Source organism: Alexandromys fortis, unplaced genomic scaffold (assembly GCF_014885135.2).
Source record: "Alexandromys fortis isolate MF-2015 unplaced genomic scaffold, M_Fortis_MF-2015_v1.1 scaffold_97, whole genome shotgun sequence".
Lineage (NCBI taxonomy): Eukaryota > Metazoa > Chordata > Mammalia > Rodentia > Cricetidae > Alexandromys > Alexandromys fortis.
The window spans coordinates 267,254-281,018 of NW_026067981.1; the positions used below are offsets into that span (position 1 = coordinate 267,254).

General features: G+C 41.7%; 1 pseudogene; it reads right to left on the reverse strand.

The window, feature by feature from the left end:
• Positions 1–7,609: 7,609 nt before the first annotated feature.
• LOC126511317 (60S ribosomal protein L17-like) lies at positions 7,610–8,173 on the reverse strand (annotated as a pseudogene).
• Between the last annotated feature and the right edge of the window lie 5,592 nt (positions 8,174–13,765).

Consider the following 13,765-nt stretch of genomic DNA (forward strand, 5'->3'; position numbering starts at 1 on the left):
ATATTCAGGTCTTATCTCCAGGAGAACTGTGAGCAGCAGTGCGAGGAAGCGAACTCCAGCGGTTGCTATATTTAGCAGCAGGGAAGGGCTGTGTCCTTCTCGGTACCACATAAACTCTGGAATTCTTGGGGAATTTAAGTGGAGAGCTTCAAAAGAGAACAAGCAGCTGCTCTAGCGGAAGAATCAAGAAACAAACGGTGCCTCAATGTTGAATGACACGTGGTTGAGCATACAGAAAGAGGAGTATAGGAAAGACTAAGAGAAAGGAGGGAATGCAAGAAATCTGATACAAAAATGCCAGTAGGATATTTTTACCAATTTTATTTTTTAATTGCATTTCACTTTTAATCATGAAACCCCAATCCTGAAGCAATATGAGGCAGTTTAACTGGCCACAGCAGAGCCCATAGAAAGATGAATAGTTTAGTATGAGCTGAATCCATTTTTGAACTTTAGCGTCTGGAGAACAGAGCAAGCTTTCTGTTCTAAATATTGAGAAACAGGAGGGGGACAAAGGATACCCTTCCAAAATGTAATTAAAGATCTTAGGAGCCTGTGGGTGTCTGATCAAAGTTCTTACATAAACAGGATCTACATGTGAGAACGCTTTCAGAGGCAGAATGTGGAACTTCGTTAGACACAGAGCAGAAGGTGGGCAGCCTGCCAAACAGTCACATGAGACTGAAACCAATGTTCTAAAGCCCGCTGGGCTCCTCACAGCCTTCTCCACTTGTTCAGCCCACTCAAACACAAAACCAAACGAGGTGCTTCTCACCAGTGGGTTGCCCCTACGCAAACCCCAAGTAATAACTGATCTAATCTGAGAAGGCCTTTTACACAGATAACACATTTGCTCAAACATACCTCCCTCGTGAGAAAAGATGGCTTCTCTACCCCCAAAGCACAGTTTTCCCTTGGGAACTCTGAGATTATTTTCTCTCACTAAAGGGGAAACATCAGGGACTTGTGAAGACATCCAATTGCTACTTTTTCTGTCTATCAAATCAAGTGACGCAAGGGCTCTATCATTTTAACAGGGATCTAGCTGTGACTCTGCCTCTTTGACCCAACATGAACAGCCATGATGGTGTCTTTGATCTCCCCAGTCCCTGAACTATGCGGACATGAGCCCCAAAGTCCTGAAGTCTTACTCTCTCTCCAGTTTTTAAGGGTCTCCTTTCTACTGAGTGAACGAGGACCTGTTTGACTATGAGCTCTATCTTCAAAGCTGCTGGTTACTCAACACAGATATGAAGAGACCCGCCTAGCTGTAAGGCCCTGCGCTCTCCACACCAGTAGCTCCCATGGCAGCTGCAAGGCCCTCATCTCTGATGACTGCTGCTCTTCTATTTCTCATGTTACAGATATTTTTTTGGTCCATGTTTGTTCCATAAACAAAACAAACAAACAAAAAGATTAGTATTTTTAATTCATAGTGTTTGTGACAAAAAACCTAAGTTCATTGAGAATCTCTCATAGCCAACTTTAAAACCAAGAAGATAATTCAAGTCCATTTATATTATTGATATGCAATTTAAGCCGGGGGGAAAGAAAAAGAAAACTTGATCTTAACTCTTTCATGTATCTTCTTTTATCCTCCCAACTTCTAAAGATGTAGGGAATCTTAGGGGATGAAGTATATCCATATCCCCCCAAGCTAAGCTATGGCTCATTAGAGTGATGCTATAATTGGATCAAGACAACAGTGACCCTTCCAATGATTATGAGCAGGTGCCCCAGTCACCACAAAACTCTGCCTCGGTGGTGCTCCTTGGCATTCCCCAATGATACACACTCTCCTTACTTTCTTCCTATTGAATTCCTTTGTCTGAACCCTGTTCAAAAATACAAATCCTTGGATGTCTGTCTCCAATTAGCCCAGACACCCTAACGCAAATGGCAGTCCCAGTTTATCCTAGTATAGCAGATTTTCTAATGTAGTATATAGATTAAACCCCCAGATGTCGTGACTACCCTTCCTGCACTTGGTGCCAGCCCTGGGAAAGAAGGGATGGAGAGGACACTGGCTACAGTCCTCAAGCGGCTGTGTATTTGACAGGCAGGCCAAGTGCTGAGCATCATGGAGTTGGAATGCTTTGGATTACTGCAGAGTACTGACTGTTCTTAGTAAACCACAATAGTTGGAAAGAACCAAGGAAATTCCCAGCTGGGATCAGGGGCAGCACCTTGCAAAGCCTTCCGTGGATTCAGTGAGGCGGGGACAATCTGAGCTTGAAGGAAAGGGAAAAACATGTTTCACTTGGTTATTTGGTTTTCCCTTCTAACAAGATGACAGAATCATTGCTTTCAAGAATAAATTGCTGTTCTATAACAATTTGTACTTTCTGTGTAGCTCCTTAGACAGCTACAGAGCTAACTGTGAAGAAAATTTTCCAGGAAAAAAAAAGGCTGAAATAACTGCGTTATTCAGCATGTAACTAAAGTACCTATACTAATAAACTATAATGGAATATAATGTTGGAAGAAACAATGATAGATTAGGGTAATCTTACAGTAAACTTTCAAAGTAATTTAGCTTTCTCCACACTAAAGGATTCTTCATTATTTATATAAAAGTGCTCCTAAGTGTTTCAGAAATTTCCTAAGGTCAGAGCTTAGAAGAGAACTATACTTTTAATTATATATGCAAATATTAAGCTTGATAAATAACACAGGGGACATGACCTTAAAATCTTTCATATGTCCTCCTATACTTCTTCCAGCACAGGAGATCTTATGAAAAGGGTGTATTTAGGAGGCTGCAGCTATGCACAGACTTGAGGAATCAATCCCACTTTTTCTTTTGTTAATGCAAGTATCTAAAGATGCCATCATTTTCTGAACCAACGCCACAGGGCATGAGACGAGTTGTGGAGAGGAGGGGAAAGGTGGCATAGCTGAAGGCTGACAAGACGAACTGGATTTCTCAAGCTTGTGAAATGCCCCAGGAATGAAGGTCTTTGCAACCCAACTGAGTCACTCTCCTGTTCCACTCAAGAAAGAGCCTTTATATTTCAGCTCCTGGATTTTGGTAGCCAGTGCAGGATCTCATTTCCTTCACAGCTGAGCTTCCCCAAGCTACAATTCTTCTAGTCCTTCACCACAAGTTTCTTCCATTTAATACAGACCTCCCTACCTTCTATGTAAGATAAAGGTCATAGTTAAAACCAAAGAGTTTCACAAAAACAATAACCTCCTTGTTCCCCACAAGTTCTCTCTACCATACAACCTTCTCAAAGGGGAAACAAATGCAAGAAGGAATCTTGGTTTGAATAGAAATTGATTAAAGCTTTTTTTTTCCAGTCTCAATACTACTTTTTCTAAACTCTTAGTTTCCAGTGACCTTTTAAATAAAAAAATGCAGAAATTATAATAATTCAAAAAAGAAAAGAAAAATCTAACTTTAAATGTCATTCAACAATGTTGCCAATTCTTGCTGTTTTGATCATCTTAGATTGAAATTCCAGGGAGTCAATGTCTCTACATCCAACACCATAACTTACCATCACATTACCCTTAAAATGCTGAAACGACCATGACTTATAGCCCAAAGACTTCTCTTAAGAGTGTTATTCTATACTTAGAAACCTAATAAAGAAATTTCTGGAAATAGGTGAAGGTACAGATATAATTATCTACAGATAATTATCTATACTAGAAATGCATAAGAAGACTTTTAAATGATTGAACATGTATATATACACATATATGCAAATATACACACATATATGTATATAATCATGTAGTCTCTTTCACACACACACACCACTTTGTTAGCTGAATATCCCTAAACACTCCAGACTTGTGAAGTAAACATTTAATCTATCCCAATAAAAAGATACAAAGACACAAACCACAACCCTAAATCAAGGATGAGATAATGATGCTTCCCTTCCCTCCATCAGTAACCTCATGACCTATGACTACTCCATGACTGTTAGATTTGGGAGCTGGGCTCCCCTTCCAACACTGCCTTTTCCACACTGAATACCAACCTTTCTTGTGTTCCCTAAAACACTTCTAACTTTAAGCTGTTGCACCTACCAGAATTTCAATGAACGTTTAAAAAGGGAACTACAGAGATGGTTCAGGGAAGGGTGCTTGTCACTCTTCCAGAAGACCCAAGATCAGTTCCCAGAAGCCATGCACAGCATCTCACAACTTCCTATAAAACCAGCTCCAAGGCATCTGACATCCTCTTCTGGCCTTCGAGGGCACCTTATCCGTGTGACGTGCACACATACACACACAGACACACACATGATCAATCGAAAAATAAAAATAAATTAAATCTTTTTAAGGAAAGGTCAAGAGGATTTTGGAAACGCTGAGAGGCTGTTAGTCACTGCTATCCTCCAGTTTACTGCTGTCTTCACACAAAGCACACTCCATACCCTGAAGGTCTCTGCTGCCCCCTGAGCATCCCAGCACTTCCCAGTCGTCTCCTTTAGGTTTTATCACCCAGAGTCATTCACTTCTTTCAACGTGTTCTACTTTCCAACCAAAAAACACTCATTAAGGTGATTTTTTTTTCCCTAAGCGAAACCTGTTTTTTTTAACATGGCTTTATATCATACCAAGGGAGGGGGAGACAGAAATGACTATAGTGGATTTTTATTTAATGTTCTTCTTAAACTATGTATTTCACAGAGAGAGAGGAAGACAGAGAGACAGAGAGGGAGACAAAGAGACAGAGATAGAGGCAGAGACAGAGGCAGAGAGCCAATAGTAATAGAGAAGGAACACACTGAATGTTCCGGAAGAACACCGCCTGCTCATTTGCTCCCATGGACTCTCTCTTAATACTCATTCTCCTCACAGCAGGGTGATTTTTAAAATAATGACACAGTACTTCCCTGTTTGAAAATCTTTGGAGGCTTTTGAAAGGTCAAGCACCTCCCTCCGGACACCGCAGACCCTGGCCCTGACCTTCCTTCCCTGGACACTGCAGACCCTGGCCTGACCTTCTTTGGACACCACAGACCCTGGCCCTGACCTTCCCCAGACGCTGCAGACCCTGGCCCTGACCCTCCCTAGATGCTGCAGACCCTGGCACTGACCTTCCTTCCCTGGACACTGCAGACCCTGGCCCTGACCTTCCCTGAACACTGCAGACCCTGACCCTGACTTTCCACAGACATTGACCTCCACTCCTGCTCACATTGCCCTACATGATCTGGTGAGCATGAAACTCTCTCCTTCAGAACTTCAGCACCTGCTTACCCCTCTTCATGAGTCTGGCTTCTTTTTGGCTGTCTTATCTTCAAACACAACTCCTTAGAAGACCTTGAAAGTACACTGTCTGAATCTGATCATAGTTATTCTCCATTGAGATGAAAAGAACAACTTATTAATGCTAAAATACAGATCTGTACCTTTAATAAGAGGAAGTTCTACTCCTGGATTAACCTCAAGTGCCCACCGTCACTTCCCATTGTCTGTGTCAGAAATGGTTGTCCTACTACATCAGTTTGTTTTCTGACAAATTCTATAAATGTTTTAATAAAAAAAATCGTGTTTGTTTTTCTTATCTGTGCCTAAACAGACCCAACTCCAACTTCAATAAACTATAAACTCTGTAGCATAAATTTTGTGTTCGGCTTCGACTTCTCCATCTGCTTCAGGAGCCTACCCTTATTTTCACTTTCTTGTTGTTTCTATTCATTTCCTTTTTGCACTAAGCTTTGTGAGCTTGATTATATCCTCTTTGAAAGACGGTTGAATATCTCTCAAACACTGACATACAAATCAAATACTATGCCAAACACAGTTCTTCCTGAACCAGGTGTCCATGGTCATAAAATGGGTAGTAAGCAGACAGGAAGAAAGAAGTGGGAAGGGGGGAGATGAGGTTTCCTGATCTGAGGGCCTATGCCTCATGATCAGGCTCCCGCTGTCAGTGAACCTCCAGCAGTTACTAGTCTTCCACACCCAAAACCTACTCCCACGCTGAATCATTTGTCTTCATTGTCTCACCATGGACACCATGCCCATTTCCCTGGATTCTTTTAGCTGGGATATGTCCTTCTTGTCAGTTTGGGGCCCAAGTCTGGGCAGTGACCATGTGGGTGCCAATTCCAGTAAATCCCGTAGACCAGCAGCTCACATTTCAACCGTGTCAAACCTACTGGATACTCCATGTAGTGCTAAATTTATGTTAAGTATAGACCTGTCTGCCTAAGTAGACAATCTTAAAGGAAGATTCTTGATAGTGACTTCTATTGAGTCTCCTGGGCATGTGACAATGATGAGGCCATTGGAATTCATCACCAAGGGCTTCCTACTATCAAACATTTCTGGTTTCAGTGCTTCCCGTAATAGTTCAACAGAAATATCAAAATTAGCAAAGATTAGAGGAGAAAGGGGAAGCTTCTGGTCCAATACAATCTCAGTTGAGTCTGTAGAAAAAGTTCGCCATGAGCACAGGACACTGAAGAGAGAGGAAGGGGGTGGGTGGTTAGCCTCAAAAAAGGAAAACTGGAAATCCAAGGACAGCAAGTTGTCCAGTTATCAGGGCCACTGGTAGTGGGACCTGGATTTACCCCTAGTGCTTGAACTGGCATCTTGGAGCACATTCTCTTTGGAGGGAGACCTTGCTCAGCCTAGATATAGTGGAGAGGGCCTTGGTCTTACCTCAAAGTGAAGTGTCAAACTTTGTTGACTCCCCATGGGAAGCCTTACCCTTTCTGAGGAGTATGGAAAGGGTGAGGTGGTAGGAGAGGAGGGAGTGGGAATGGGGATAAGCTATGTAAGATGAGAAAAGATTATTTTTAAAAATTCACTCACAAGTAGTTTTTAAACATAAAGTAAAGAAAACCAGCCTACAAATCTCAATCCCAGAGAACCTAGACATCAATGAGGACCCTGAGAGATATACATAGATTTAATCTACATGGGAAGTAGAAAAAAAACAAGATCTCCTGAGTAAACTGTGAGCATGAAGACCATGGGTGAGGGATGAAGGGGAGGGGAGAGGAAAGGAGGGGAGCAGAGGAAAATGTAGAGCTCAATAAAATCAATAAAAAAATTCTTAATAAAAACAAGCAAAAAGAAAAAGAAGAACAGCAAAAACCATTGACTATAAATGTGAAGTGGGCAGGAAGGAAAAGAAGAAAGCAGCATTTGGTGCTCACCAGAGCCAGACAACACACCAAATGCTTTATACATCCAAACTTCAGGGAGCCAACAAACCCCTGAATTGCAGCTGTCCATAAATTATAGAACTGAGGCCCAGTCTACTTAGCAAGGAGGCTTCAAGTTCATAAATAAATATAAAGGGTTCAGATAGTGATATGGACAGAAAGAAATAAATGCTTCCCAAGAGAAGGACATTTAAAGAAAAGAGTGAGAGACAAGACAGGAAAATTCTCCAGCTTTAAGGTTAGGAGCAGCCACCTGTGTAGGACTATAAGGATGCATGCAGCACAAAGATGCGGACTTCTCAGAAGAACCTAGACACACATATAGCATACATGTTAATCCACAACGTTTTTAATTACAGATACCTTCCCCCAGTCTGAGAAATAATTCATATAGAGTTCTCATACTTACAAGAACTTTTCTGTCTGTTTTTGATATAGGGTCTTTTTTTTTTTTACTTTTATCTGCATTTATTTCATGTTGAATTTATTCCCGTGCCATAAGTTTTTGTTTCTTCAGTTTCTTCTGGGATATCTTTTTCTTCTGTGCAACTTCCTCTTCTGGCTTTGGAACAATCCGTTCCTTTTCAGTGAGGATCATCTCGATGTGGCAGGGGGGCTCATGTATGGGTTAATTCGGCCATGAGCTCTGTAAGTTCGTCGGTGCATCTTAGGTGCTTTGTTCACCTGGATGTGCTCAATGACCAGAGAGTCCACATCTAAACCCTTCAGTTCAGCATTGCTCTCTGCATTTTTCAGCATGTGCAGCAAAATTCTGCACTCTTTTTTGGCAACCAACCCTGTGTCCAGTCCCACTGTTTGGCCTGGGCGCACTTACCGACTCCACCATCGTACCGTCAGAATGGCACACACTGCTTCTTCAAAGTGACATCTTTCAGATACTTGGTGGCTTTTCGGATATGCATACCCTTGATGTCCTGGGCCGTTTCACGGGTGTTCTTAAAGTGAACCCGAAGGTTTGATCCTCTCGATTTGCATGATTTTGTAGGGTTTTCTGGGTCAGGAGAGTAGTGAACTATCTTCACAGGTCATCTCTGGCTGCTTACAGGAAGAGCTTGATATAGGGTCTTACTGTGTACTTTTGAGTGGCCTGGAACTTACTGTATAGCACAGGCCAGTCTCAAATTCAGAGATTTGTCTGTCTCTACCTCTTCAGTGCTGGGACTAACAATGTATGCTTGCAATCCTGAAAACTTAATGTCAAGTTTCCTTGTTTTCTTCTTATACTAATGGGGCATTCCCAGGAAGGAAGATAACTCATGGACCACACATCTCATTTTAAAAGGATGAGCCATTAGAAGAGTGGAAAGATACAGCACAGACAGGAAGAAAGTACTGACAAAAGCAAGCATGCGATGAAAGAATCACATCCAGAATGCACTCCTGCCCCACCCCAACTTCAACACTAAAAAAAAAAAAAGTCAAAATTTTAAATGGGCAAAATATCTGAACAGACTCTTTACCAAAGAACAGATGACAAGAAAAGATGTTAGGATCGTGTTGTTAGAGAATTGTAAGTTACCATGGGCTACTAGTGCACACTAGTTATATAGGAAAGGTCCATCAATAGACAACATCAAAAGCTGAGGTGAAATAACAGCAAATTTTATTCTTAGATTATAGAAATGAAAAAGAACATAGACACTTTGGAAGACAGCTTAGAGTCTCTCAATAGCCCCCCCCAAATACGTATATACCATAATCCAGCAATCACACTTCTGGAAGTGAAGTATGAATGATACAAACTCAGGGTCAGAAATTGGGGTTCAACCTGACGATCTGAAAAGCAAAACATCATGCCACTGACTCTTACCTTGGCCTCGGTCTGAAATGGTGATCCTGCCTACAGGAATCTCAGAATGAGACTGACTTTTAAGAGCTCTTTCCTCCCATTTTATAATCCCCTCTAGGGCTGGGATTAAAGGCATGCACCCCCTGATTTCTATGGCAACTAGTGTAGCTACTGGGACTGAAGGTGTGTGTCCTTGTAGTTACTGGGATTAAAAGTATATATTATCATAACCTGGTCTGTAAGGCTGAGCAGTGGGACTGTTTTACTCTCAGATCTTCAGGTAGTCTTTATTTATTAAAACACAGCAGAAATGCCACTACATGGAAGGTTACCCAAATATACTGAAAACTTATGTCCATACACACAAAAAAATTCTGCAAGGCTGTTTATAAATTTTATTCAAAATTGGGAGCAACCAAGATGTCTTGCCATGTGTGGATGGATAAATAAACTGGAGTATTTTCATGAAGCAGAATGCTTCTCAGCAATAAAAAGAAGTAAACTTTTAGGTCTCATGACTTTTTCACCAAAGAAGGAAAGTTAGGGGTGCACTACTCAGTGGAAGAAGCCCATCTGAAAAGACTAAAATAGTTTGATTCTAGCTACATGTCATTCTAGAAAAGGAAACACTACAGAGTTAGTGACAAGACAGTGGGTACCAGGGGCTCAGGAAAGGAAAGGGGTATGGCTCGGTGGGAGTCAGGGGATTTTCACTGTGGCGCAACCATTCTGCATGGCACTGTAACATAGAATACGGCATCATGCATTTCTCAAAAGTCATAAAAATCTATAACAAAAAAAATTGGGTATGACCCAAACAGAGAACTCTCAACAGACACATCTCAAATTACTGGACGACTCTTAAGGAGATACTCAACATCCTTAGCCATTAGAGAAATGCAAATCAAAACAACTCTGAGATTCCATCTTACACCTTTCAGAATGGCCAAGGTCAAAAACACTAATGACAGCTTATGTTGGACAGGATGTGGGGTAAGGGGAACATTCCTCCATGCTGGTGGGAGTGCAAACTTGTACAGACACTTTGGAAATTGGTATGTCAATTTCTCAGAAAATTGGGAAACAATCTACCTCAAGAACCAGCAATACCACTGTTGGGTATATAACCAAAGGATGCTCAATCATACCATAAGGACATGTGTTCAACTATGTCCATAGCAGCATTGTCATAGCTAGGACTCAGAAACAACCTAGATGCCCTTCTACCAAAGAATGGATAAAGAAAATGTGGTACATTTACACAATGGAATACTACACAGCAGCAAAATATAATGACATCTTGAAATTTATAGGCAAATGGATGGATCTAGAAAAAAAACATATTAAGTGAGATAACCCAGACCAGAAAGACAAATATAATATGTATTCACTCCCAAGTAGCTTTTAGACATAAAACAAAGAAAAACCAGCCTACAGGTCACAATCCTAGACGACAAAGAGGAACCTAAGAGAAACATACATGGATCTACATAGGAAGGAGAAAAGGACAAGATCTCCTGAGTAAATTGTAAGCATGAGAGTCATGTAAGAAAGTAGAAGGGGAGAGAGGAGGGAGGGAGGGGAGAAGAGAAAAAAGTATACCTCAATAAAAACAATAAAAAATAATGTATAACAAAAGCTATAGTGTTTTATCACAAAAATAATATATATTAGCTCACCAGTTATAACGAATATCTCACAAAAATGCAAGACGTTATTGATGCCAAGAAGGATTGTGTATGGTGAGTGGTGGAGAAAGAGTAATGCACATATACTTTCTCAACTTTTCTATAAACCTAAAACTTTACTGGAAAAAACAAAGTGAATTAATTTAAAAAGTATTGTTCCAAAGTAAACCTTTTTACTAAGCTCAGTAACTACTCATCTGAGACTACAGACTGTATATATGTAGTTAGAATATTATTATATCATTTCCCTTTCCTCCTGCCAACACCTGCCATGTCCTCCCCTTCCATTCCCTCCTGTGAACCTTCATACTCCCTCTCACGTTCGTGACCTCTTTTTCTACGATTATTCTTGCTATTAATGTGCTTCAAAGCCTAGCTATATAAATACAACCTGCCTTGTCTGCTCAGGGCTGACCTCTTGAGTAAACATGTATACGTAATGGAAATTTTTGCTGAGCTTTAGCCAAGCTTCATTTTCTTTTGTCAGATCAATCCCAAAGCTTCACGTCATTTAAATATTCTGCTGATGACAAGTGCTTCTTTTTCATATTTATTTAGTCTCCTAATAACTTTTGCTAATTCTAAGTTAGAATAAATTTAATTTCAGTGGCATGATATTTTTAAGAACATAATCATGAGAAAAAAGGATATTCTTTCAAAGATGTTTTTTAAAAAAAGAACTGCCTTTTGGAAATACTCATTTCCTTTCGTCCTAACCCAGAAAATCTCATTAGGGTCCAGGAAGCAGTAGCAGTAACTAAAAAAAAAAAAAAACTGCCTAGTGATTCCATAGCTCCAACCAGAAATGCGATTCATTTGAATCAAATGCCTATTACCCCAGCCCAAGTCACAGAGAAAGAAAATACCTATAATGTCCACGCTGGAGTAGCACTATTTGCTCATTATGACTTTGTGTGGTTTCATGAAAGGAGAGGGAGAGTCATTGTGTTACAGCATTTGCATAAACAGGAAAGGAAGAAGAGGAAGCAATAGAACCACTGGAAAGCTACACAGCAAGTGCAGAGGGACCAGTGGGGGCCAGCGGGGACACTGGGGAAATTCCTCCAAGGCTGAAAAGCAAACGGCAGAGATGACACCGGGTTATAGCACATGCAGATCAGCTGGAGCAGCAGGGGTCAAAGAGCTGGGCAGTTAGCTGTGCACTTCCTGACCCGAGGGTGGTGGTCTTCGTCCTGGGTGAAAGTGCTAAAGACGGAAACCGCAACTCAACTTTCCAACAAGAGGCAAAGCATGACCTCTCCCACAAAGAGACTATCAAACCTCTTCCACAAAGAGACAATCAAACCTCTCCCACAAAGAGACTATCAAAGCTCTCCCACAAAGCTCATCCATTCCAAGAGGCCCCAGTAAGATCAATTGTTGTTTAGACTCAAGAGAATGACTTGGCAAAATCGTAAGAGCCTCATCTCTTGAACTAGGCAAGGTGGCCCATACCTGTTATCCTGGCACTTGGGAGGAAGGGATGGAAGGGTGGCTACGAAGTCAAAGCCAGCAAGCTACATAGTGAAGACCTGGAAAGAAAGGGATGAGCAAGAAGAGGGAGGGAGGGGAGAGAGGGGGAAGGAAGAGAGAGAGATAGGAAGAAAGAGGAAGAGAGAAATGAAGAGATTTGGAGCATGGATGGAGGAGAGGAGGAAAGAAACAAAGGATAAAGGGCAACCTCATGCTCAGAATTCTCTTGCTTTGCTTAGTTCCCAGAAACCAGGGTAGGCTGTGAACACCAAGCCTTGCCAGAGCTCCATGGGCCGTGCAGGACCCAGTGCATGCTGCTCCATTAGGGAACTCTCTCTAGCATGGCTTTGCAAGGCTGCACTTTGCTGGGTGCCCAGGTCTGTTAGGCATCCCTTCTGAAGTCTTTGTTGGTTTGGAATACACAGCTGTGCAGAAATATAATGAGGAAAGGAAATAACCAACTCACTCAAGTTTGACAGTGACCTTCACACTGATGCCATGCCATGCCTGTCCCCTACAACACACACAGACATATGCATGCACACCCTAAATGTAACAAAAAATTAAAATTTCCACTTTAGTTAACTAAATAAAATCTTTGGGAACACATGAATTTCTTCAATAAGAACTCAATTAACCCAAACACACTTGAGGATTAACCTACGGCAATCACTTTCCACTTTCATTTTTATTTCTATGATATCTCTAGGGTTCGGGACTAGACAATGAATCAGTGGTCACTTTTTTCAGACCATCCATCAGACCCTCCATATCTATGAACACACACACAGGAATAGACAGCTAGGGAGACTCACTTGAAATGGCCTTGGTTCCCTAAAAGTTTCCTTGTGTCATTTGACTCCTTTTCTCAAAAAGTGCAATTTCTTCAAAACGGAATTAACGGGTCTATTCAGTCGTGTGCTAATGAATTGGGCATTTACCAGCACATGAACTCGAGAAGAACGCTACCACGTAGGTATGTGAGAAGCTGGGGTGGGTATAGGTCCCACTGGCACAGCAACAGTGGGGCCATCCTCCCACACACGCCTTTTAACACTCTACTAAACGTTCCGAAAATCCCATAGGGCTTTGAGCCTCCCATTCAGCCCGATCCTACTACAGGTGCATTTACTGGCATCGCCCAGCACAAAAAGCGCAGAATCCGTGTGGGAGTAACGGGAATTAACAAGAGTGATTAGAGTTTGCGGGGAGCTGAGTAGCCGAAGCTGTGGTTTAACTACCAATTTCAGATCTGAGTTGTTGCCCCCACTGAGAACGAGAAACGTGATGCTCGTTTGGTGGAGGCTGGGTCTCACGAACTCCCACCAGCACCCTCAGATCACTAAAGAGGAAATGGCAGGGTCATTTTCAGAGGGGCCTTGTTCCAGAGATGGAGCCAGAGTTCTCTGTCAGCGTCTGGGTCTCAGTGCTTACGTCTCTTTTTCCCAAGTCTGGTTAAGCTAACCATCACCAGACTCATAGGCTTGACGTCTGCCATTTATTTCCCGGGGGAGCACGGAAACTTTAATTTACAGGTATAAATGAGAAAACCACCTGTCAGTCTGTTATGAAACATTCTCCAAGACCAGTTCTGATTTTACCCACTTAGAAAGCTCCCTTAACACCACTGAGGACTCAGGCTCTCGCGCTTT